Source organism: Cynocephalus volans, chromosome 3 (genome assembly GCF_027409185.1).
Source record: "Cynocephalus volans isolate mCynVol1 chromosome 3, mCynVol1.pri, whole genome shotgun sequence".
In the NCBI taxonomy this organism is placed as follows: Eukaryota; Metazoa; Chordata; class Mammalia; order Dermoptera; family Cynocephalidae; genus Cynocephalus; species Cynocephalus volans.
In genome coordinates, this window is record NC_084462.1 from 34,150,818 (window position 1) to 34,178,761 (window position 27,944).

The 27,944-nt window shown below is 38.9% G+C and overlaps 2 pseudogenes; one reads left to right on the plus strand and one right to left on the minus strand.

Annotated features, from left to right (window-relative positions):
• Positions 1-18,967, minus strand: part of LOC134372517 (small ribosomal subunit protein mS39-like) — a 41,774-nt pseudogene extending 22,807 nt beyond the window's left edge.
• A 604-nt stretch (positions 18,968-19,571) lies between these two features.
• Positions 19,572-20,374, plus strand: LOC134372518 (prefoldin subunit 3-like; annotated as a pseudogene).
• The last annotated feature ends 7,570 nt before the right edge of the window (positions 20,375-27,944 follow it).

Genomic DNA, 27,944 nt, shown 5'->3' on the forward strand with positions numbered 1-27,944 from the left:
AAGGGAGGTTCAACAATGCTGTCAACTCCTCCATTCACCTGGGATGTCACCCTCTGGAAGTTAAGTTCAGCACCTAGAGCACAGGGTTCAGGGTGGCCTGTTCTGGGACCCTCACTGATTAGTTCCAGAAGTGAGCTGATTAGACCCCACCATGGTAGGCTGTGTAGATCCACAGAAGACTGAGAAGTGGAGTGGATTTGAGGGCCTGTGTGTGACAAAACACAACCTGGGAAACAGTCTTCCCAGCAACGTGGGACAGATCATTAAAAGAAAGTGAGCCGAGATGCTTCTTTCAATCACCACCTGGGGAAGAGCCTTCCCAACACCAAGAGATTTATGCAATGAAAAGTAAGACCTTTTCAATCTAGATATTGATCATCAATGCTTTTATGAGGTACGCCTTGATCATAAAGGGAGAAATAACGTCTTCTCTACAAAAGCAGTTCTCTAAATTTTCCTGGCCTTAAAGAGGGTGTTTGTAACTTGAATGAGACATCCTATTCTTAAGGAAAAGACTTGTAATTGATCAAAAATTTGACAATAGACTACACACTCTGGAAACAGTAATGTCCTGGACAGTTTTAACATTAAACGCCCTGAACTCAGAATCACCTATTACATGGAGCAGAATCCCTTTCCCGGAGTTTCAACAATTATTAATTGCACCCAATTCACAGCACCGGGAGTGATGCCGCTGCCACCGCCCTGAGAAATGATGACATCATCAGTCCTCACCTGAAGTAAATGAAAAGACCTTGCCATGCTAATTGATACTAACTTTGCTTTAACAAAATGCTTTTTGTCTTAACTATGCCAACCTGATCTATAGCTTTTGCTTTTCCTTTTAAATAAATAAAACGGTGGAGATGTGGAATATAAAAAAAAAAAAAAAAAAGTTGAATTAATTGTGTTGGAAGGATGAAGTTAAAACAGAACTTGAGGTAAGCCAATTTACATTTGTTAAAATGACAGAAATGTTTAGTTTTAATTTTGACATGTTTTGTGTTATGTCTTGTGCTGTATTGTCCACCTACTTTTGTGTGTGTGTGTGCATATGTATGTATATGTATATAGTTTTTCTGATATTTAGGAAACTTTGTATTGTACTAGTTCTTATATTGCTATATGCCTTCATTTAATCCTCAATTTTTAAAAACTATCTTTTCATTTTTTCTTCTCTCTCATCTGATTTCAGCTAACAATATTATTTTTCTTAATATTATGCTTACACTGTTAGTTAAATATGCTTTAAATAATGTCTTTTCACTCTCATCTATTGTATGTGAGGCAGCCAGCAAGAATTTACCCCATTTCACTTCTTGTTAATCTTCCCCCTCCTAATTTTTCTAATGTGTCATTTCAATATTGTCAGCGTATATAACATTTATATTCTGTTTTTTCCCCCTCCCCATTACCTGGGTTTGTTTAGACTTACTTTTGCCATTACATACAATCAATGCTCTTGCATGTCCCTTTGCCGAGGTTCATCCGTTGGTTGGTAGAATTTTTTTCATGAGTAATTTCCTCAAGAAAAATATAACCATGGGAAAAAATATTTCCAGAATTCCTGTGTATTCAAAACGATTGTTAGGGCCAGCCCGTGGCTCACTTGGGAGAGTGTGGTGCTGACAACACCAAGTCAAGGGTTAAGATCCCCTTACTGGTCATCTTTTTTAAAAAAACAAAAAACAACAACAAAAAAAACTGTTGCTTATAGACTTTACGTGTGAATGATGGCTTGGCTTGGTTAAGAAAAATTATTGGCTCAGGCTTTATTTTCTCGATTGTCTGGTAGGTAAATGCTTCCACAAGGTAAACCTGCATCCGAATCACCTGAAGTGCTTGTTAAAATACAGATTACTGGAACTCATACCCAAAGTTTCTGATTCAATAGTCTAGAGCGGGGCTCAAGAGTTAGCCTTTCCAACAGATTCTCAGGAGATGCTCATGTCGCTGGTTGAAGGTTCTCACTTTGAGAAACACTGTTGCAGCTATTGCTCCATTATCTTCTGGCATTAATTCATCTCTGTGTGCAGTCAGCCTATTTTTAAGTTGTTTGATCTATTTTTCTGGCTGTCCAAATAATTCTGTATTTTTAAATTCAGTAGCTTTAATTTATATATCTTTAAGTATGTATTTTGTTCTAATGTTTTGGTTATCTTTAGGAATTTCGGTAGTGCATATGTTGGGTCTCCTTTTCTAGCATCCATAGCTATCCCTTTCTCTCTAATTCCCCTTAAATTCATTATTTTGTTTACTTTTCTCATTTTTCTCCTCTATGTTGGTTAATGTATTCTTTATAGTGTCCATTTCTATTTGTGCTCTTCTTAGTTTTATCTTCGTTTCTTTTTTTTGGGAGGGGGGCAGCTGGCCAGTATGGAGATCCGAACCCATGACCCTGGTGCTATAATTCTGTGCTCTAACTGACTGAGCTAACTGGCCAGCCCCTTCATTTCTTTGATGGTTGTATTTTCCCCTCTACTTCTTTTCTGGATTTTGTCAGTTTGTTAAAGGTAACATCATTAGCCCATCTTGTTCCAATACAAGCTGCTGAATATTTCTGTACCCTACAGCTCTATGATCACAGGCTTGTGCTTGTGTAAGCAAGAAACCACAGGCTACTAGCTCCCAGCTTTTTAACCATACTTCCTGCCCTTGTACCCAAGATTGATGAAGGCCTTACTTAAAGCTTGTTCAAAATTATGCCTGTAAGGAAAGTTTTATGCTTTGCTAACTTGCATATTTTAGCTTTTGTAAACCAGCTGTGCTTGCTCTTGCAAAACATACTGTGTGCCTTACAGGATGTCACTAGTTAACAGCTCAAGGTTAAACACGAGTAACACTATTTTGTAAAAACATCTATTTTGGTTCGTCTCAAGGATAGAAGAAAGGGGTTAGGATGGTCAGAAAGTCCTGACCAAGGACTGTCGGAGAGTCTCTGAGTCCCTGAGCGCCTGCCAAACGCTACCCGTAAGAATTAGCTTATGTACACAAGGCTTGCTTGCATTGGCTAAAACAAAACAAGCAATCACTCGATCTCACCCAACTAAGCATAAAAACTGAAAGTAAATCAGGCTCGGCGCCGCAGTTTGAATTGGCTGCTGCGGTCCCGTCCGGAATAAATCTTTAAAACTCCCTTCTAAGTGTGTCTCCTTTGAAACTCGGCTACAACAAGTTTTGCTTATCTCCTCCTCTGATCTTGTCATCTCTTCCCTGAATTGCTACATTTGTATTTTCATTTGTCCTTCATGGAGATAATTCACTAAGATTTTATATGCTGAGAAAATTATATGAAGTGAAACAAGTCAGGCACAGAAAGAGAAATACCACATGTTCTCACTTATTTGTGGGAGCTAAAAATAAATAAATAAATAAATAAATAAATAAATATACAGACAAACAAAGGGTGGGGGGGGGAGAAGACTCAACAATCAATTCCTTGAACTTGTTAAGACAAGTGAACAGATGTGATGTGGTGGGGGGGAGGAAGAGGAATGGGTAAAGGGACACGAAAATCAACTACAATGTATATTGAGAAGTTAAAATAAAAAATAAAATAAAATAAAAAACATGACAAAAGAAAAATAAAAGATTTTATATGCTGAGGCAGAATGTGTAGTTACAGTTTTCATCTCTTCTGTTGCCATCACTTTTCTGGTGTCTATTTTTTGTCTATGGGTAAGTTTTGCTGCTCTTTTCTATCATTTTTATAGTAATTTCGTGTCAAGGGTTGTATTAGTTTGCATAACAAAATACTGCAGATTGATGGCTTACACAACAGACATTAATTTTCTCAGTTCTGGAGGCCAGAAGTCCAAGATCGAGGTGTCGGGTGGGTTTGCTTTCTTCTGAAGCCTCCTTGGTTTGCTGACGGCCACCTTCTTGCTGTGTCCTTACAGGTCTTTGCTTTGTGCCCAGACGTTTCTGATGTCTCTCCATGTCCAAATTTCCTCTGGTCCGTACCAGCCAGCCACCAATAACAAAACAAAACAAATTTTCTCTTCTTATAAGACCACCAGTCAGACTGGATTAGGGCTCACCCTAAAGACCTCATCTTAACTTAATCACCTCTTTAAAGACCTGATTTCCAAATACAGTCATATTCTGAGGTATCGGGGATTAGAATATCCACATGAATTTTGAAGGGACCCAGTTCGGCCCATAACAAAGGTGTCACTTTTCTTTTTCAGTTTTAAATTCATTATTGAATGCGTTGTATTCTCCTTGACCAATCATGTGCAAGGGTCCTCTGTGGACGAAGGGCAAGAGCGACGGGGGTAGTTTCCAAGCTTCACGGTGCAAAGGCGCTCAGCTGTGGCGGTGAGAATGTCACCTTAGTGCGGCTCCCAGTGGTTCCTGGGCAGCTCCGCCCCCTGTGCGGCCGTTCCACGCGGGCCCAGCAGGGCTTCTGCTCCTAGCCCTGTGCTCCATCATCACCAATCATTGCACACAGCCCCGTGCTCCATCATCACCAATCATTGCACACAGCCCTGTGCTCCATCATCACCAATCATTGCACACAGCCCCGTGCTCCATCATCACCAATCATTGCACACAGCCCCGTGCTCCATCATCACCAATCATTGCACACAGGGGCCGTAGCCCCTGCGTTTTGAGTGAGCCCTTCATCTACTTCCTGAAATTTATCATATCTGGGTTTCCCAGACATTCTTTTGGACACTCTACACCCATTCTTTCTACCATGTTCCCTGTAGTTCTAACCCGACATCAGTGCTTTTATCCCTACTTCTGCTCTGGTTGTTTCAAACACATTTTTTCACTTTGGCATGAACTGCTTATCTTCCGAGGGTCTATTTTGCTGGCGTTTTCAGGGATCTGCTGCTGCTGGTCCCCTTAGACACTTCAGGCTCCTCTTCCCGTGCCCCTTCTGCCCAGTCTCGGCTGCTCCTGCTAGTCCTTATGCAGGTCTTGGAATCTCCAGTGATTTTTTTTTTGTCTTCTAGTTTTGCTGAATATGGGATTTCCAGGTCCCTTCCCCCATATCTCCCTATTGGTTTGCATAATTTCTGGGAGGAGGAAGAGGGGGAAGCCTCAGTGATATGTTGCTACAATCCTTACATTGTAATCACATTGTTTCATAACAAAAAATTCCCCCACTTTTCCCCATTATTAAGATAGCTTTGTGTTGTAACACCAGGGTCAAAGGTTGGGATCCCCATACCAGTCAGCTGCCAAAAGAAAAAGAAAAAAAGAAAGAAAAGGTAGCTTTATATTTTTTCTCATGACAAAGATAATACATAATGCATAATCATGTGAAAAATTCAAAGGACTACAAGGAAGAAACTAAAAATTGTTGAGAAGCACCACTCAACATTTTGGTGAAAATCATTCTAGACACCTCTCAGTTATATACAGATTTATATCAATAAGCTCATACTGTACATGCTGTTTTGAATACTTCATTTTTTATTCAATATGTCTGAAAGTTCTTCGTTGTCAATAAATGTAGATATACATCATCTTTTTTAATGGCTATGCTATATTCCATTGTACATAAGTTGTTTAACTTATCATCTAATAAATGTCCTAGAAGAAATATTTCTACATTGACTGAGCTCCTGGGGATAAATAGTTTGAGGTAGAAAAGTTGCATGGATTTATATTCACACCACCAGTAAGAACCCATTTTCCCACATCGCTAACCTTCTTCATCTTTGTCCACCTGAAAAAATTCATATATTATTGTTTTTCTCTGAATTTCTTTGCTAGTTTAATGAGACCTTTTTATTTGTTTATTGGCCTTTAATAAATTACATGTTTGGGTCTTTTGCTGATTTTTCTACTGGAATTAGTTTTTCTCACTTATCTTCAGGCCTTCTTTGGAATAACCTGTGCTACCCTTGTCACATTCATTCCTTGCAATACAGAGGACTAACACACAGGAAAAATACATCCCCCCCCCACCACGTTCCTGTGACAGCTGGTTTCTAGCTAGATTTGGCCAAGAGGAAGCCCTGGAGACAGGAAATGAGAAGCAAAGGTATTTCCCCCCGTACCTCAGGTGGCAATGGTGAATCTTCTCTGTGGCTCCTGCTCCAATTGGACAGCTCACTGTGGTCCCAGTCCCACCAGATAATCCTGTTCCTGGTAATACCACCTCCCCTGGGTTGCAATGGCTTCTTACAGTTGTTGGACTCTGAGCTGCCTCACTATACCCTGATAGACTTCTCGGTTTTTCAGTTAAGTGAATAATTGTTTCTCTTTATTAACTTCCCTTTCTTGTAAATACTCAGATGGTTTTAATTTTCCTGGATGGACCCTGGCATCAGTCATAATCCTTTGTCATAAATGTTGAGAATACATTTTCCCAGTCTGATTTTTCTTCCAGTTAGATATATTTCTTCATTACATAGCTATAGAGATTCATGCGCATAATTTTCGTTTTATCTTAAAAAGCTCTAAACTTGATTTTATTTTATAAGTAATAATACATGATTTTTGAAAATACAGTAAGAAAAAAATATAGACAAGCATAAAGTAAAAACGAAACAAAATAAAAAATCCTCCATCCCAATACAGATAACCATAAGGGAAAAATTTCAATCATTCTTAATATTTTAATGTATATCTTTATAGATTTTTTTTATATATCCAGACATGTATTTTTCTTTTTACAAAAATGGACATACTATAAACAGTGTCCTATAACTTACTTTTTCACTTAGAAAATAGAATAGATATCTTTATCAGTAGGTTATTTCTATACTATGATTTTTTAATGAAAGAATAATATTTTTTTGAACATTTCATACTTATGAAATACATGATTTATTTAATCATTCTTCTATTTTTTTGGGATGTTCAGGTTGATGCCAAGTGTTTGTTATTATAAATAGTGTGACAATTAAAATTCTTGTAAATCTTTTTCTTTACATTTTCTTAGAACAAGTTTTTAGAAATAGAATTGGGTCAAAACATATACATGTTTTGGGCTGGCATTTTAGCACAGTTGGTTACAGTGCAGTGTTATAACACCAAGGTCAACTGTTCAGATCCTCCGCCAGTCTATTCAGCCCCACCCGTTACTAACACTTCTCATTTACAATTTTTTTCATTTTTATTATTTTTTATTTTGAATTAAAAAAATTGTTTTTCTCATTTGCATTTCCTATGTGGAAATTAGTATGCCATTTTGTTTGAATTTGCATTTTCTGATTTAAACTAATGCCATGTGGACCTTTTTTATGCACTTATTGGCTATTTCCATTTCTTCTTTTATGATGTTCCTGTTCATGCCCTTTGCTTATTATAATTCTTTTATATATGTATTTATTTATTTTTCCTAATTTTTAAAAATCTTTAAAAATTTTTCTTTTTGCTTCTTATTATTATATTTCCTGATTTTTTTTTTTTTTTTTTTGGTGGCTTGCTGGTAAGGGGATCCAAACCCCTGATTTTGGTGTTGTCAACACCATGCGCTACGGAGTGAGCTAACCTACCAGCCCAATTTCCTGAATTTTGAAGAAGGAAAGTAGTTGGCTAGTCATGTCAAAGTAGAAGAAAAGGGGCACCCACAACCAGCCCAGTGATGACTACTGAGCTGCTGCAGAAAGTGCCCCACACTCTCCCGATCCAGAGCAGTGTGGGGAGGTGAGGGCTTCAGCCACAGCCCCTGACATCTGCACCCAGCTCAGCAATGACCAAGCCACTGGTGGAAGTACCCTGATCTCCCACAGACCTCATATCCACCCCTCCTCCTTCCTCCTTCTCCCAACGTATCTCCTTCACCTTTCCCCTCTCCCCCACCCCCAACTACTCCCCAACATCATAGAATGTAAAAAATATATATATTAATTTTTTAAAAAGTAGAAGAAAAGGAACAGAAGCATGTGCTGAGGCTCAGAAACATGAGAACAGATGATAGGCTCAGGAACCCAAAGATACTTAGACATTTCTGGGGCTTAGAGATTGCTGGGAATGGTCAAGCAGCTCAGAATAGTGTCAGGAGGCAAGGCTAGGCAGCTAGGGGGCCAGATCTAAGGGCCTTGCATGCCATCCTAAGATATGATCTAAGAGCCACAGGAGACATGAGCAGTGTGACTAGGGTTGCCCCTAGAAAGTTCATTCTAGACAGAGTCAAGACGAGAGGCAGAGAGCCCAGTAAAACCAGTAAGGAGGGCCTAAATCAGGGCTGGAGCTGAGGGGTGGAAATGAATCTCACCCTAATCAGTGCTGTGACTAACACATACCATTAGAAAGCAGGTGGGACCAAGTTTTGTAATTGACCTTAAAAAACCATTTCAGAGAAGAAAAGCAGGCTGCTTTCCTGACAGTAGATAAATAGGAGTGCCATCATTTTCGCTTTAATTTTTATCAATGGTATTGATGCCTACAGTTTAAAGAAAGAATTACACAAGCTTTGTTATCACAAGTGTAAATGACGTGCCCTTTTCTCCTGCATTTCCTCTCTGCAAAGACAACTACTTTTACCTCATTTAGCTAATTATTTTGGCATTTACCTCCAGATCTCTATGTGGATTTCTATTTGTGTTGTTCTTTTTTGACTTTCCAGTTTTAGGTATTATACATTTTATCATGGAAGATAAGGCTTTAGTGGGTTTTCTTTCTCCCCTTTTTTCCACTACATTTGAGCATCCTTGCAATCCTCCATCCTCTGGATGCAGTGAGGTTATATGATAATTTTGGTTAGGTTAACATTCAGTATGTTATAATAGTGTTTATGAAAATACTATTCATACTGGCCTACATAGTAATCTATGATTACTTTTACCTTTCTATATAACTTACTCTTTTTTCTGAAGTTTAAAAAAATGTGTTTGTTTGAGGTTAGAGCTCAGAGGAAGAGGAAGAGAGACCTACAGAGTTCATGAAGGCAGGAGAAGCCACGATGAGAGAAAGAAAGGATTGCTCCCACCATTTCGAGCCCCATCCACTTTTTCAAGGCTGGAGCTGGTGAGTGACAGAGCAGGAACTGGCAAAAGCTGCAGCTGTGCCCTTTGTATGAAGTTTGCCTGGAGGCGGCAGAGGAGAAGAGAGCCTTGGTGGACCCCAGGCCAGCAAGACCACTAACAGGGTTCCTGTGGACCCACACAGGAGTGAGGGGCCACAGCAACAGAAAAAAGGAGCCACTCAGAGGCCAGTGAGTCATTGCAAGGGACCGGCGCATGGCCCATCTTATGGGAAGTGTTTTGAGTATGGGTGGTAGGGGAGACAGGCCACTGGGGGAACACTGGGGCACAGCAAGGACAGCTGACCTGTCTCCCAATCAGTGCAGGACCACTCAGTGTAGACTGGTTAGGAATAAGAATTGCAGCGGGAGCAGTTTGCTGAAAAGACTTAGGCCCAGACCAGAGTTTCCACATGACCCAATTGTACCAGATCTCATGAGACCTGGAAGTATATACAAGGTCAACAATTAAAACCTGAACTGCATAAAAAGCCTTACCCAGGGAATCAACAGCAAAGCAGCAATTTAGCTCAACCACAGAGCTCAAGTGCTGGTCCCCACAGGAAGTTCCCCCATTTTAGAAGTAAGCAAAGGACAACAAATTAGTTCCAGTGCAGAGTTTAAGTGGTGGGAACAGCAAATGATACAACACAGAACTTAAAGAAAAATCAAAATACCCTCAGATCAGAGACAAAGTCTGTATTAACTAGTAAAGGTCTCACATCACCAAAGAACACCTATAAAACCTAGAAGGATGGAAGCCCCTGGGCTCACAAGCCAGGGAGTGGGGATGGCTGGAGGCCTCAGCAATGCCCCCTAACATCCACAATCAGCCCAGTGACAACCACTGAGCCACTGCTGGAAGTCCCCTGGTCTCCTGAGCTGGGGCTGTAGGGGGCAAGGGCTTCAGCCACATACCCCTGACATCTGCATCCAGTCGAGCAATGACTAAGCCACTGCTGGAAGCACCTTGGTCTCCACTGCAGGAATGAGGGGGATGCCATGGGCCTCCACCATGACCCCCTCCTTCCTCCTTCTCCAACCCTATTTCCTTCCCCCTTCTCCTCTCCCCCTCCCCCACAACTGCTCTGCAACAACTTAGAGTGTAAAAAATAAATAAATAAATAAGCTCAAGTAAAAAAAATAAAAAAATAAAAAAAGTGTGTGTTTGTTTTGTTAACACTAATTCAAACCCAAGTTCTTTGCCACTTGTATAAATATATCAAGACAATCAGATGCATTAATTTCATTTTATTGAAGAAGTTGCCACCAAACTCTGTTTCAATCTAGGCTGGCCATCCTTTGTCCCTGTGGCCTGGTTGTCATCCTGGGATTTTCCTTTCTCATCGACTAGGGATCCCTGAGCCTTTCTTCTGTGTTGAGCTTCCATTTACATTATTTTGTGCCTTCTCTTTTTGGTTTACTTCACTTTGTAGGGCACCTCCTGAGAAAGTGTGCGTGGGAGAAACCATATGTTTCTAAAAATGTCTTTATTTTACCATGACACTTGATTGATATCTTGGATGTGTATAGAATTCCAGGTTGAAAATAATTTTCTTTCAGAATTTTTTTTTTTTTTTTTAAAAGATGACCGGTAAGGGGATCTTAACCCTTGACTTGGTATGGTCAGCACCACGCTCACCCAGTGAGCGAACCAGCCATCCGTATATGGGATCCGAACCCGGGGCCTTGGTGTTATTAGCACCGCACTCTCCCGAGTGAGCCACGGGCCGGCCCTTCTTTCAGAATTTTGAAGGCACTGCTCTTCTAGTTGCTGGTGTTGCTTTTGATAAGCCAGAAACCATTCTAATTTCTAATCCTTAGTATGTGACCTTGTATTAGTCTGTTTTGTGTTGCTGTAACAGAATACCTGAGACTGGGTAATTTATAAAGAACAGAGGTTGATTTGGCTCACGATTCTGGGACAGCTGCATCTGGTGCGGGCCTCAGGCTGTTTCTACTCATGGCGGAAAGTGGCAGACAGCCGGCGGGTATAAGCAGATCACATGGCGAGAGGAAGCAAGAGAGAGGAAGCAAGAGAGAGAGGAGAGGTGACAGGGTCTTTTAAACAACCAGCTCTTGCGGGAACTAATAGAGCAAGAACTTACTCAGGACCCTCACCCCACAGGGAGAGCATTAATCCATTCATGAGGGATCCACCCCCATGACTCAGACAGCTTCCAACACTGTCACATTGGGGATCAGATTTCTGCATGAGTTTTGGGGAGACAATACATCCAAACTCTGTCAGACCTATTTTCTCTTCTCTCTCTTTGAAAGCTTGTAAGATCTTTATTGTCCTCAGTATTCTGAAATTTTATGATGGTGTACCTTGGGAGTGGGCATATTTTCACTGATTTTATAGGGCCTTCAACCATATCAATATGGAAACAAATCTCCTGTGTTCTTGGAAAATTTCTTAAACTGTTTAGTTAATTATTTGTTCCCTTTTCTGTAGTCTGGAACTCCTGTTATTTTATTGTTGGTTCTCTTAGACTAGTCCTTTAAATCTCTTGTCTTTTCTTCCTATCTCTGCATTTTTGCTTTACTTTTTAAAATTTATTTTATTTTAAAAAATACAGTAAAATGACTTTTTCTTGTTTTGCAGTTCTATGAATTTTATGAGATATATAGACTTATGTAACTACCACAACAATGAAGAGTATTTTCCCACTACTCCAAACACTCCCTCTGATATGCCTTTATAGTCATAGCTTCCACTTACCCTTCACCCCTATTCTCTGTTACTATAGTTTTGTCTTTTCAAGAATGTCTTATACTAATTTACAGTCCCACCAACAGTATAGAGGAGTTCCCCTTTCCCTGCATCCTCGGCAGCATTTGCTGTTCTTGTTCTTTTTAATGATGGCCAGTCTAACTGGGTGACATGATGTCTCAATGCAGTTTTGGTTTGCATTTCTCTGATGACTAGTGACGTTGAGCATTTTTTCATATACCAGCAGGCCGTTTGTGTGTCTGCCTTTGAAAAGTGTCTGTTCATCTCCTTTGCCCATTTTTTAATTGGATTATTTTTTTTTTTTACTGTATAGTTGTTTGAGTTCTTTATATATTCTGGATATTAATCCCTTGTTGGATGCTGTAGTGGATTGAATTAGGTCCCCCCAAAACTCACTGAAGCTTGAATTGTGTCCCACAAGTTTTATGTATTAGAAACTTAGCCACCACTGTGACTGTTAAGAGGGTGGGAAATCCTATTATGGTAGTTGAAAGGTGGGGTCATGAAGAGGTGATTGGATTGTAGAACCCTGCAGTGGTGAATGGATTAAAAATGGTGGTCAGGGGCGTGGTTCTGAGGGCTTTAAAAGAAGAGGAGAATCTGTCTTTCTCTCTCTCTCTGTTCTCTCTGCTTCCACCACCTTGCAAGGTGAGACCCCTGAGTCACTGTCGCCACCACCAGATGGACTTTGGACTTCCCAGTCTCAGAAACTGTAAGCAGTAAATGCCATTTTTCTTTATAAATCACCTAGTTTCAGGTATTTTGTTATAAGCAACGTAAACGGACTAATGCAGATGTATAGTTTGCAAATATTTTCTCCCATTCTGTAGGTTGTCTTTCTGCTCTGTTGACTGTTTCTTTTGCTGTGCAGAGGCTTTTTAATTTGATGTAGTCCCATTTGTTTATTTTTGTTGTTGTTGCTTGTGCTTTTGGGGTCTTATTCATAAACTCTTTGCCCAGTCCCATTTCCTGGAGTGTTTCCCCTATGTTTTCCTTAAGTAATTTTATGGTATCAGGTCTTATATTTAAGTCTTTAACCCATTTTGAGTTGATTTTGGTATACAGTGAGAGGTATTTTAGTAGAGCCATTATGGAAAACAGTATAGAGATTTCTCACACAATTACAGACAGAACTACCATATGATCCAGCAATCCCACTTCTAGGTATATACCCAAAAGAATGGAAATCATCCTGTCAAAGGGATACCTGCACTCCCACGTTCATCACAGCTCTATTTACAATAGCCAAAATATGGAACCAACCTAAAGGTCCATTGACAGATGACTGGATAAGGAAAATGTGGTCTATATACACAGTGGAATACTACTCTGCCATAAAAAAAGAATGAAGTTCTGCCATTTGCAGCAACATGGATGTGTCTGGAGAAAATTATATTAAGTGAAATAAGCCAGACAAGGAAAAGAGAAATATCACATGTTCTCACTTACAACTGGGTGCTAAGAAAGAAAGAAAGAAAGAGAGAAAAGACCTAAACAATCCTCTGAACTTTCAGAATGAACTAGAGATGGGGGTGAGGTGGGGGGAGGTTTGGGGAGGGATAGTTTGGGTAAAGGGCATAAAGAAAAATCACAATTTGTAATGATAATATACTTATAATAAATAATTAAAAATAAAATAACTCATATTAAAAAAAATGTCTTATACATGAAATCATATCATATGTAATGTTTTGAGACTTGCTTCTTTCACTCAACATAATGCCTTCAGGTTCAGCCAAATTGCTGCCCCTATTAGTAGCTTGCTCCTTTTCTTTGCTGAGTGGCGTCCTCTTGTGTGCATGTAATGGTTTGTTTATCCATTCACCTGTTGAAGGACATTTGAGATGTGTCTTTTTGTGGGTGAGAATGAATAGAGATGCCATAAATACTTTTGTAAAGATTTTTGTGTGCCCATAAACTTTGTTTGTTTTTTGGCACTTGGCTGGTATGGGGATCTGAATCCTTGACCATGGTATTATCAACACCATGCTCTCCCAAGTGAGCAATCAGCCAGCCCCATTTTAACAAATTTTAAGTCTACGGTTCAGTAGTGGTAAGTACAGTGACATCACTGTGAAACCAATCTCCAGAACTTTTTCAAATTTATGAAAATCTATACCCATTAAACAACTATAGAGTATACATTTTTAATCTTGATAAAGTCCATTATCATTTTTTTCTTTTCTAGATTGTGTTTTTAGTCTCATGTCTAAGAACTGTTTGCTTAACTCCATGTCATGAAATTTTTCTTCAATCCTTTTTTTCTACAAGTTTTACAGTTTAGTGTTTTATTGAGATTTATGATTCATTCTGACTTAGTTTTTGCATAAGGTGTGAAGAATAGGTTGAGGTTCATTTGCTTTATTTTTTTTTATATGGAAGCCCAATTGATTCAATGCCATTTGTCAAAAAAGACTATCATTTCTGCATTGAGTTGCCTTTGCACCTTTGAAAAAAATCAGTTGACTACACATGGGAAATAAATATATAAAGAGATGCTCTCCATCAGATGTCATCAGGGAAATGCAAACCAAAACAACAAGATACCACCACATACCTATTAGAATGGCCAAAATCTAGAACACTGACAACACCAGATGCTGACGAGGACATGGAGCAACAGGAACACTCATTCGTTGCTGGTGGGAATGCAAAATGGCACAACCACTTTGGAAGACAGATTGACAGTTTCTTATAAAACTAAACATACTCTTACCGTATGATCCAACAATTGTAATCCTTGATATTTGCCCAAAGGAGTTGAAAACTTATGTTCACACAAAAACCTGTGCATGGATGTTTAAAGCAGCTTTATTTATAATTGCCCAAACTTGGAAGCAACAATGATGTTCTTCTGTAGGTGGATGGGTAAACTGTGGTATATCCAGACCGTGGTATATTATACAAGGCTAAAAAGAAATTATCTATCAAGCCATGAAAAGACATGGGGAAACCTTAAATGTATATTACTAAGTGAAAGAAGCCAATCTGAAAAGGCTAAATATGGTATGATTCCAACAATATGACATTCCAGAAAAGGCAAAACTATGGAGACGGTTAAAAGATAGTCATTGCCAGGGGTGAACAGGAGGTAGAATGAATAGGCAGAGCACAGAGGATTTTTAGGGCAGTAAAAGTACAGTACTTCATAGGATTCTATAATGATGGATAGATGTCATTATATGTTTGTCCAAACCTGTAGAATGTATAATACCAAGAGTGAACCATAATGTAAATAGGGACTTTGGATGATAATGATGTATCGATGTAGGTTCAGCAGTTTATAACAAATGCACCATTCTGGTGGGGAATGTTGGTAACCAAGGAGTCTGTGTATGTGTGGGGTGGGGAGTATATGGGAAATCTCTGTATGTTTCTCTCAGTTTTGCTGTGAACCTAAAACTGCTCTAAAAAATAAAGCTTATTTTAAAAAATCAATTGGTGGGCCGAGCCCGTGGCGCACTCAGGAGAGTGCGGCGCTGGGAGCGCAGCGACACTCCCGCTGTGGGTTCGGATCCTATATAGGAATGGCCGGTGCGCTCACTGGCTGAGTACCGGTCACGAAAAAGACAAAAATAATAATAATAATAAAAATAAAAAATCAATTGGTAATATTTATTTGGGTCAGTTTCTGGACTCTATTCTGCTCCATTGATCTATGTGTCTATTTTTAATATCACAATGATTACTGTGCCTTTATTTATTTATTTATTTTTTATATATTTATTTTTGGTACGGGGATCCAAACCCCTGACCTTTTTGTTATAACACCATGCTCTAACCAGCTGAGCTAACTGGCTAGCCCTACTGTAGGTTTATAATAAGTCTTAAAAACAGGTAGCATGATTCTTCAACTTTATTCTTCTCTTTCAAAATCGTTATAATCAATTTTTTTTTGGCCTATCCATTGAAATTTTAGAATCAGTTTGTCTATATAAAATTATGCTGCAGATTTGATTGGGATTGCAAGAAATTTATAGATCAATTTGGACAAACTTGACATCTTTAATATGTTGAGTATGCGAATTCATGAATATGGTATATCTATTTATTTATTTAGGTCTTTGAATTTTTTCTTCAATGTTTTAAAATTTTCAGCCTACAGATCTAGACATATCTTATTAAATTTTTGTTTGTTTGGGTTTTTTTTGGTGGCTCGCTATTTTGTTAAATTTGTACCTCTCTTTCTTTTTAACTGTTGTAAATTTTTTTTTAAATTTTGGTTTTAAATTGTTCACTGCTACTATGCAGAAATATGATTAATTTTTGTATGTTGACTGTGTATCCTGTGACCTTGCTAAACTTATTAGTCGTAGGAGTTTTTTTTACATGTCTCATGGGATTTTGCCTGTGGACAATCATGTCATCTGAAAATGCAGACAGTTTTTTTTTCCTTGCCTTATTGCACTGTCTAGGAGTTTTGATGTAATGTTGAATGGGAATAGTGAGGGCGGACGTCCTTGCCTTATCCTGATCTTGAGAGAAAGCATTCAGACTTTACTCATTGAGTATGAGGCTACCTGTAGGTTTTATGTAGATGCCCTTTATCAGAATGAGGTTATTACCTTCCTTTCCTAGTTTGTTGAGAGCTTTTACCATGAATGAATGTTGAAATATGTCAAATATTTTTTATTTTTTACACTAATTGCACTAATATTTATTTTTTACACAAATTACACTAATATTTATTTACAGTCTTCATTTTACCAGTTGTACAGCATAAATTGTCATTAATCCTGTTAACTCTAATCTGCCTAATTTTTCACATCTAAATATCCCTGACATTGGGATACTATTGACCTAACAGCAATTGTAACTGCAGGAAAACCTCCTTTAGACACTGTGTCTAAGATGAAGGAAGGACCAGCATCATAGCGGCACATCAGGCCAACAACAGCTGAAGTTCAGCAGCAGGGAGAGGGTGGCCACGTGCCGATGACGGTGGTGTGAAGTCAGCCCACCAACACTGCAGGTGCAGGGGCTTATCCTGACACCCACAGACTTGGACCCACGATATGTGTCTTAAGAAATGAAAATGGCAGTGCTGCTACTTAAAAATGATGTGTTAATAGGTGGTGTAGTAAGCAGCAAGTGAGGAGCTTAACCGAAGTAAATCAGCAGTGTATCAACTATACTTTGTAGTAACAAATTCACCAAATCTGTATCCTCTTGTTTTCTTCATATCCTTGTTACATGTTAACATCTCAGTTCTCAAGTGTCATTCCCATGGCCATGGCTAGGCCATCACTGCTCCTGAATCTCCCACTTTCATTTGCTTTCACTGCTGTCAGTGTCACTGTCACCGCTGCTGTCACTATCACTGTTGCTGCTCAATGCAGTTGGGTTGCCCAGGGCTTCCTTTGGTTCTTGATTGATGGCAAAGTCAGCCGTTACTCTCTGGGTGAGACCCTCGCAAGTAGGTAAGCTGGAGGCACTGGCCAGCTTCACACCTTGATGGCCTGGGGAAGGCTGCTGGACATGGCTGCACTGTCCACTGACTCACTCAGCAGCTCATTTTTAGGGATCTTATTATGCTTCCTGAAAAGCCCTAACATTTTCCAGGCTTCCTGGGTTCTCCCAGTTCTTAAAAAGAGGACAGCCATACAGTTCAGAGGGTTGGCTGGCCAATCGGGAGAATCTTGGCTTTCACATGTAGATTTGATATCTGCAGCACAGTCAGCAAACGCCCCCTGATTCTCCCTTGCCATGAGAATCAGGATCTCTTCTCTCAGGTCACTGCAAAAAGTGTGACCATATTCTTTACTATCTTTCCAAATTTGAGGAATCATTTCTAGCCAATTGGCCACATCCAATGCTCGAAGAAGACTGAAGGTATCAGATCCTTACACCACTTCAAGGTGACATCAGTTTGTTCCACTAAACAAAACAGACTGAAGAACTTGGAATAATAGAAATTACATTGACAATCAGGTCCAACGAGTTTCCAGTTGTCTCCAGTATTTAAAAGGCCATGTACTTAGTAAGCAAGTTCTAGATCTCTGAGAGATGAACAAACTCTCATGGCTGACTGAAAAACATATCATCCGTGTTCTCTGGAGAAAGTTTCTTTCCCATTCATTCATTTATTGTGTCATAGATGATAAGGGATGATGTTTTTGAAGGGCCTTCATGTTGGTAAAACAGCTGAATACTACGGTGGTATGTTGCAAATGAGGGTTCTATTCCGATGGCTTTCATCTCATGTAAGGTCTGTAGGGCTGGCAATCTCGCAGGTATGGAAAATCTTCCGAGACGTTTCAGTAAGATATTAAAAGTCTGGAACATTCAGACCATAGCAGTAGCTTTGTACTGTTTTGAACAAATAAATAGATAAATAAATAAAAGTCTGTGGATTTGGTTTCCCTTCTGTGCAACCATTCCTTTCAGCAGTTCCAGTGTATTATTCCATTTGACCTCAAATTTCTCATTTCTTATCAATGCTGTTGCTTCAATCAATGCACTGAAGGTGTATACACCAGCACGGTGTCTGCTCTTTAATAACCCAGGTGGACAAGTTCAACACCTGCACGTGAACTCGGTGCTCCACCATTCCCCAGGTCATTGTGCAGTAGGAATGTGCATCTTTCTTTGGCATTAGAGCAAAAATTCTCTCAGCATTGTTTTTTGCTCAACAAGTAACTCCCAACTGATGACCAGCCTTCTTCCTAGGTTTCTTTTTACTCTTCTTCTGTGGCTGAGGCCAGAAGAAGAATTGAGATTCTTCTGACTGTTCAGTTTGTTGAAATTGACAATAAGCTGGGGTATCTTGGTCACCATAGTAACACAATAAATCAGAGAGACTATTAGTTGCTTTGAGAGACAGACTGGCTCCTGCTGTGAGAGCTGATCAAACGTGTCCATCAAAACTTTGACTTTTTTGACCTTGATTCATCTCTTCGGGGCAGCTTTCAGTTCTTCAATCTGAGGTTCAAAGCACTCAGGAACTAAAGACGGTATATGAAGTTCAGCTATGTCCTTCTGAAAATATTTGGAATGTGAGTTAATAAGAAACTTTACTGGGGAAGGGGCACACACAAAAAACAGCAACAAAACTTTGCTGCGTTCCCCCCAGACTTCTTTGCTGATAGAAACAAATGAGATTTCACAGAGGATGTTGGTATGAGTAAGGATCATCTTGAAATGCATAAGGGGTGGCTGTGGTATCCCTGTTTACTGTGGAAGCAAGTTCCTGAAGAATGGCCACTTTACCACAAGTTTTCTTTCTTGGAATGATTACTTCTTTCAGTCCCTGTTATATCAGTTCCTTCAACCTTTGGAAGGGTTGCACTTCCAGAATAAAATCAGCAACTGGGTGCCCATTCACCCATCAAATGTTTTTTCTGCATCATTTGATAAGATCATTTGATTTCCTTATTTAGACTATTGATATAGTGGATTATATTGATTGATTTTCTAATGTTTGTCTTTCTGGTCTTGTGTATCTCAAATAAATCCCATGTGGTCATGTTGTACAATTCTCTTTATACATCGCTGTGTTGGCTTTGTTAATATTTTGTTGAGGATTTTTACATCTAAGTTCCTGAGATACTGGTCTATCATTTTTTTTTTTTTTTTGTACTATCTTTCTCTGGTTTTCTTATCAGGCTAATACTGGCCTCATAAAATGAGCTGGGAAGTGTTTCCATCTTTTTTATTTTGTAGATGAGAGTATGTAAAATTGGTGTTAATTCTTCCTTAAATGTTTGGTAGAATTCTCCAGTGAAACCATCTTGGCCTGGAAATTTCTTTTTCAAAAGATTTTTCTTTAAAAATACAGATGAAATTTCAAAAATTAATATAGGAATATCTAGGTTATCTATTTTTTATATTGGATGAGACTGGTAGTTTGTAGTTTTTAAAGGAATTGGTTCATTTCATCAAAGTTGTCAAATTTATGTGCGTAGTATGTTCAGAGTATTCTTTTGTTATCCTTTTAATGACTGTGGGGTCTATAGTGATAGCTCCTCTTTTACTCCTGTATTGGAAAATTTACATCTTCTCTCTTTTCTTCTTTGCCAGTGTTGCTAGAGGTTCATCAATTTTACTGATCTTTTCAAAGAACCAGCTTTTTGTTTTAGAAATTTTCTCCTTTTTGTAGTCATGTACTTGCTTCCCCCAAATTGTGGCTGCTAAAGACATTTGTGGTACAGGCAAAGTGGCTGCAGGGAACTGGCAGAGACTCCACCTGGGGATTCCTGAGGCTGTGTTTGTTGAAGATGTAGATTCCTTCACGAAACAGGCTGGGAATGAGTCTGCAGATACAGTACTAAAAAAGCTGCAGAACAGAACCAGAAGTATAAGTTTATAAAACTCAACCTTGCTTGAAAAAAAGAAAAGGAGGCTAAATGGTCAGCTTCCTGAAATTACACAGACTTTGGAAATTCTAAAATACATGCAGAAGAAAAAGTCCACTAATTTACTGGAGACCAGATTCTTACAGGCAGACAACCTGTACTGAAAAGCCTCTGTTCTTCCTACCAATAAAGTGTGTCTGTGGTTGGGGGCTAATGTAATGCTTGAATATGATATTGATGAAGCCTAGGCATTTCTGGAAAAGGATTTATTGACTGCCACGAATTGATTCTCTTGAGGAAGACCTTGACATTCTTTGAGATCAATTTACTACCACAGAAGTCAAGATGGCCAGGGTTTATAATTGGGATGTAAAAAGAAGAAACAAAGATGATTCTATGAAAAACAAAGCATAACGCTGGCAATTAAAGATGCAGTTCAGTTTTTCAAACATGTTATTCTATTTTATTTTATTTTTAAACAGGTTATTATTATATTTTTATTTCTGCAGAAACTTGACTCCATTTACTCTGCTGGACTATAAGCTACACAAAGGTGAAGGATAAAAAAATTGATATTACAGAGGCAGACAATAGAGCAGTGGTTACCAGAGACTGGGGAGGTGTGTGGGACACGGGGGATGGGAAGGGAAATCAGGAAGAGGCTGCCAATAGGTACAAAATTTCAAATAGATACGTGGAATCAGCTCTGAACAAACATGTTATTTTAAATATCCCAACGTTTATCCTTAGAGATTGACATAACTGAATGATTTTTTAACAGTAAGAATGATGATTAATACTTTAAGAAAAGATTAACATCATTTTATTTATAAAACAAAATTTGTTTCAAATACTTTATGAAATTAGTGGTATTTTTTTCACATTTTCCAGCAAAGTTAATGCTTCTTTCATTTTTTTATTATTTTGTTTTCCTTTTTTGTTTGTTTGTTTGTTTTTGCTTTTCATGTTTTTTTCTGTCATTCTTTTTTTTTTTTTTTTTGGCGGCTGGCCGGTGGAGAGATCCAAAACCTTGACCGTGGTGTCACTGGTACCACGTTCTACCGAGTGACCTAACTGGCCAGCCCCTGTTTGTCTCTGTCATAAGAAAACTCTTAGCTGAAATGGTCAAAAACTGTTAGGTATGCTATGGATGCTGAATGCTGGACACTAGGACAGTTTATTCTTTCTTTATTGGCTTGATGTTACTCTTACTCGATGTGGTTAAACCATTTTAGAAGTAGGAAAGAGACGATTTGAATATTTGTAAACTTGTTTTTCTTAAATATATGTGGGACTTTATGGTCCTCTGTTGTTGTTTGTTTTCTGTAAATGGGGTTTCATGATTTACTGCTTAACCAATAACTATCCATTATGAAATTCTGCACATTTTGGGAAATGGTATTTTGCCTTTCTACACAGTGTGAGGGCTATTGAGACAACACTTTTTTCCAATCCCAAATAAGTGCACAGTGTCTTTGCAATGCCAACATAAGGCAGATCTTGGCCAACATGAAATAATATTACCCATTCAAAACTCTTGTCTAAGGTGATTTTGTATTTCCTAACAGTTCTCCAAGCATCTTGAACAGGAACTTTAATATAAATGTAAATATGTAATGGTTGAAAAGAGTTGTGAGCTTTTTTTTTTTCCCCCAGGAGGGTGGCTGGTATGGGGATGTGAGCCTGTAACCTTGGTATTGTAAGGCTGCACTCTAACCAACAGAACTAACCTGACAGCCCCAAACTTTCAGTCTTTTTTTTGTGTGTGTGACTGGCTGGTGCAGAGATCCAAACCTGTGACCTTGGTGTTATAGCACCATGCTCTAGCCAACCAAGCTAACTGGCCAGCCCATGTGAGCTTTTTTATTCATGATAAAACCTAACAGGAATAGTAAACAATCCCTGTGGAAAGCCATTGGCACAGTGCTAGTACTGGGTGATACAGATTTTGGTGCAATCACAAACATATTATTCCATCTCCATGTAGTAAAAATATACTTGTACAATGTTTTGTACTTGTATTTCATGATATTAAAACAGTGATGTCAAAAAAAAAAAGAAATTTTCTCCTTTTTGTTTTCAATTTCATCAATTTTTGCTCTAATATTTCCTTCTTTCAGCTTGTTTTGGGTTTATTTTGCTTTCCTTTTTCTGTCTTTCTCTGTGTTCTTTATTGATTTGTTTTCAAGTTCACTGATTCTTTCTTTTGTATCCGCTATAGTATATTACACCCATCCAGTAAATTTTCATTTGAGATATAGTATTTTTCAGCTCTAGATTTCCCATTTTAAAAAATTCAGGGATGGGTCCATTAGTTCAGTTGGTTAGAACTTGGTGCTGGTAACACCAAGGTCTGGGGTTTGTTCCCTGTACCCACCAGCCACCAAAATATTCAATTTTCCCCTGAGATTCCTCATCTGGGCAATCATTATGACTATGTTTTCTTTTTAGTCCTTGAATATATTTAGCTTCATTGCTTTATAGTCTTGTATGGTAATTGTAACATTCCTGTTATCTTGGGGTCTTTTTCTATTTATTGTCCCATCCCTGACTATGGGTTCCATTTTCCTGTTTCTTTGCAAATCCTCTAATTTTTGATTGTATATTGGACATTGTGAATGATCCATTTTAGGGACTTGGATTCTGCCATCTTCCTTTGAGAAGTGTTCACATTTGCTCTACTAGAAAGTCAAATTACTGGCTGATCATCATGTACTTGTGATGTCTTGATATTATACTTAATTGATTCCTAAAAATCTTGATATTATACTTACTTGATACTTAAAAATCAAGAAGTCAGCTTGCTGGTTAGCTCAAGTTGGTTAGAGTGTGGTGTTATAACACCATGGTCAAGGCTTCAGATCCCCATACCAGCCAGCCACCAAAAACAAACAAACAAAAATCAAGAAATCTAGGGATGGTTAGCTGCTAGTATTGGGACAAGTGGCTCAATCATTTCATATCTGGGTTACTGTTATTCCTCTTGTTTTTCTTCTTGGTCACAAGGTGACTGCTGAACCTCCATTCATCTCATTAATATTTAAGACAGGAAGAAGTAAGAAGGTGCCAGCGATATTTGTCTCTTCAAATTGGGAAACCTTTCGCTGTCCCACAAACCTCCCCATGATGGCTCTGCCTGAGTCTCATTGGCCACATCAGGAATGCATCGGGAATCATCCTAAGTTGAAGGGCAGCTAGGATGGCAAAGAATAGAATTTCACAATTAACAACTTTAGATTACTTCTTTGATACGTAATCATTTAGCTTGGCAGTCTGAGGCATTTATTTTCAATTGATTTTTAAACAATGACAAAAATAATAAATGCTTTTGGACTAATTTCAGTTAATATGAAACCAAATAAAGTAGAAAGGTAAATTCTACACTCCTTTTACTCCCCACAATTAGTTACTTTTAAGAGTGTGTATCCTTTGGGCCGAGCCCATGGCGCACTTGGGAGAGTGCGGCGCTGGGAGCAACGCTCCCGCCGCGGGTTCGGATCCTATATAGGAATGGCCAGTGCACTCACTGGCTGAGTGCCGGTCATGAAAAAGACAAAAAAAAAAAAAAAAAAGAGTGTGTATCCTTTCATATAGATATGTAGACATAGTTATATAACCTTACACCACATGTAGATACAGATGCACATAGAGTTTTCTTTCTTCAAAAATGCAAGATCAAACCATATACTCGTATTGTTCAGCAACTTGCTTTATTCGCGTGACATATCATGGGCATATTTCCGTGGTGTGACTTATTTTGACTGCCAATGTTTACATTAAATTGCATTTTTTAAACTGTAGTAATGCTCTGCATAACAACATTTTGGTAACGATGAACTGCATATATGATGGTGGTCCCATGAGATTATAATGGAGCTGAAAAACTCCCATCTCCTAGTGACATTGCAGCCATCATCATGTAGCACTGCAATGCAGTATTCACGTGTGTGTGGTGATGCTGGTGTAAACAAATCTACTGTGCTGCCAGTCGTACAAAAGTATAGCACACAGTTGTGACAGTACATGATACCTGACAATGATAATTAACAACTATGTTACCAGTTTATGTGTCTACTTGTGGGGAAAATAGAGAGTTTAGTCAGGCCTCCTCACCTCAGGTCCAGTTGGGGGTGGTGCAGTGTCGGGTCCACCGCCGGCTGACCCGAACAGCCCTAGCCTCATCGCTTTCGGTGGGCGAGCGAATGGCCCGGGATTCCTCTTTCCCTCCTGCCCCCTTTGGAAGGAGACGGGGGAAGAGAGCCGTGAAGAGAGGTGAGCACACTGCCGGCCCCAAACCAGCCCGGTTAAAGGACACTCAGATGCTGCGGGGGTTCTGTCGAGCAGTTCCGTTTATTATCACACAAGCACTTGCTTTTATAGGCAAATGGGAAAGGGAGGTTTTTTACATAATCTAATCAGCTTAAAGGTTATGAGAGCATGCATCCTGTCTCAATGCCTAGCTATTGCAATCACGCAGTGTTCACGAGTGTGGAAACAAGTATTTGGCCAATAAGGGCTAAGGCAAGGTTCCTGCAGACACTCCCACCCTACTTCCTCCTGGCGCAGTCTTAGGCTGCCACGTTAATCTACTTGTAATGTCACTTAAGGTGGCGTTAGTTTTTAAAGGCCGACAGTGCAGCATATTCTTTGTACACAAGTTGTGTGTGGGTGGAGTTAGTGCACATGCATGCCAGGGTACTTTTAGCTTGTTGACATTCTTGTGTTCTTCAGTGTGTGTGTAGCAGCAGCTCTGAAAGTGGCTTGGCAGAGCTTATGTCTAAAAATAGAGCATGTTTACTTTGCTGGCAGCTGCTCAGTTTTTCTTTGGATTTTGCCAGCAGCTGCTCAGTTTTCTGTTTGGACTGCCTAGCTCTTAGACCTATGTGTGCTGAATAAAGACTATTATTTCTTCACCCACATCTCCAAGGACCTTTTCCTGTTACCTAGCTCATAGACCTGTGTGTGAAGGGTTTGTGACCCAGTCTGGATAGCAGGTTTGAGGGGTCTGTGAGTTCCAGACCCTAGCCTTAGCTCTACACTTCTATACTATACTTTTTATCATTATTTTAGAGTGTATTCCTTCTACTTATATATAAAAAAGTTAACTGTAAAACAGCCTCAGACAGGTCCTTCAGCAGGCATTCCAGAAGAAGGTGCTGTTATCCTAGGAGAGGACAGCTCGATGCATGTTATTGCTCCTGAAGAACTTCCAGTGGGACGAGATGTGCAGGTGGAAGATAGTGATATTGACGATACTGACCCTGGGTAGGCCTGAGCTAACCTGTGTGTTTGTGTCCTAGTTTTTAACAAAAAAAAATTTAAAAAGGAAGAAACAATGAATTTATAAAATAGAGTAACAGCTTATAGAATGAGGACATAAAGAAAATATTTTTGTACAGCTGTACAATGTGTTTGTGTTTTAAGCTAAGTGTTATTAAAAAGTCAAAAAGCTTAAAATTTTTTTAAGTTTACAAAGTAAAACAACTACAGTAAGCTAAGGTTAATTTATTATTAAAAAATATTTTTATAAACGTCGTGTAGCCCGTGTGCAGTGTCTAGAGTCTAGAGCGGGGCCGGCACTGTGCTGGGCTCCATGCTCACTCTCCACTCTCTCACCGACTCCCCCTGAGCAGCCTCCAGTCCTGCAGCCTCCATTCGTGGTGAGTGTCCTGTACAGGTGCACCAGTGTGAATCTTTTTTTTTTTTTGCAGCTGGTTGGTGTGGGTAACCAAACCTTTGACCCTGCTGTTACAACACCACACTCTAACCAACTGGGCTAACTGGTCAGCCCCGTTTTTAATCTTTTATATCATATTTTGGCTGTACCTTTTCTATGTTTAGTTATGTTTAGATACATAAATACTTATCACTGTGTTACAATTACCTACAGTATTTAGTACAGTAACATGCTGTCCAGGTTTGTGGCCTAGGAGCAACAGGCTATACCACATAGCCTAGGTGTGTAGTAGACTTCACCATCTAAGTTTGTGTAAGTGCACTCTGATATTTGCACAATGCCGAAATCACCTAAAGACTCATTTCTCAGACTGTATCCCTATCATTAAGCAATACATGACTATTTTTTAGAAACCATTTACGATATTTTAATGTATTGGTATTTAATGCATTGATATAAAAATATATTAGAAAATATTTTATACATACACACAGATACAAAAAGCATCTACTGTATTAATCTTTTCCCAGTTTATTAACCTACTCCCAGAGGTAAGTACCATCCTGAATTTTACATTGTCATTTATGTTATCACTTATAATATTATTATTATTTTTTGCGCCTGGCCAGTACAGGCATCCGAACTTGTGATCTTGGTGTTATAAGGCTGCGCTGTGACTCAGTTAACCCGCCAGTCCTCATTCCTGATATTAAGTGATAGTTTCTTTTTTAAGCTTCCAGTAAATATTTGGGTGTGCATGTTCACACTCCTGCTGTGAACTTCCTTATACATGACTCCTTGTCCTTGTACAAAAGTTTCTTCTGAGTGCACTCCTCAGGTGGAATTGCTGCATCATAGAAAACGTGCATGTTCAGTGTTACTGAATGACACCATATTGCTCTCTAGAGTAATTGTTCCAATTTACTATATTTTAGGTTATTTAATTAGCACTGAATGGCTTTAAAAAAAAAAAGAGTACATGATTCTAACATAATCATTAGAAAATTTGTTAGCATATGAAAATGTGTTTTCTTTTACTTGTTTATTTATTTTATTTTTTTGTAGCATATGAAAATGTGATCTACAGAAAACCTTTCAGGAACAGTAGTATTACCTGTACTACTTTGTACTATCCAATTGTGATTAAAACTTTGCAAAACAACTTACTAATATTTTTATCATGATTTCATTATACTGTATTATATTTTCTTCATATGTGCTATTTAACATTATTCCTGTAGCATATTTTAATATGTTTATACAGTTATGCCTTGCCTGGCAAGACTACTTCCTGATTGTTACATGTATATGCCAACACTCAGCTTCTTCCGGACTTTTTTCTTTTTCTTTTTTTTTAATCTGACATGTGCTGTAGCTAAACGGTGTCTACAACACTGCCATCCCATGCCCGCAAGTTGTAGTGCAGGTGTGTGTGACGTGGATAGGAGGACCATGAGCAGCTCACAGATTTTATTCAATATTAAAATTTTAGGGCCGGCCCGTGGCTCACTTGGGAGAGTGCGGTGCTGATAACACCAAGGCCCCGGGTTCGGATCCCATATAGGGATGGCCGGTTCGCTCACTGGCTGAGCGTGGTGCTCACAACACCAAGTCAAGGGTTAAGATCCCCTTACCGGTCATCTTTAAAAAAATAATAAAATTTTATCTGAAATCTATTTAATATTAAACATCTATGAAATATGAACAGTAGCATAAATTAACTCTTTTAGTCATTCACATTTATTGTACTCGAGTTTCTTTTCCCGTTGAAATAAATTCACAATTACCATTTACATTTCGATACAAATATTTTTTTAACATCTTCTTTCACTTGTTATTTTTATTTCAAAATTACTACAAAATATATACAGGCTTTTGACTGGTTTGTCCTTTTAGGTCCCTCGTTTTGGCGACCCCCCCACCCCCGTCCTGTCCCGCATACATTGCAGAATATTTTTACCTCATTATTTCAAAACATCAGAATTATCTTCTCCATCCTTCATCAGAACCATCTCCGGTAGACCTGGGAGAAATTAAACTGGACGTGCCCCAAACCTGCAACCGGTTTCGTACTAATGAAACCTGGGAATATTGAACTTCAAAGGCACATCTGATTGAAGAGCATCGGGACTCTCGTTACTGGATAGAATTATGTTTTTTGAGGGGTTTGATGGCTAAGGGCAGGTATGCTGCTCCAGCAATTGCATCCCGTCTGCTTGGGTGACCAGCTGAGAGGGAGCCTGGAGCTTAGACTGTCAGCATCTGAAGTTTCAGGCTGTGTTTCGGGGTGGACCCTACTGCCCAGCT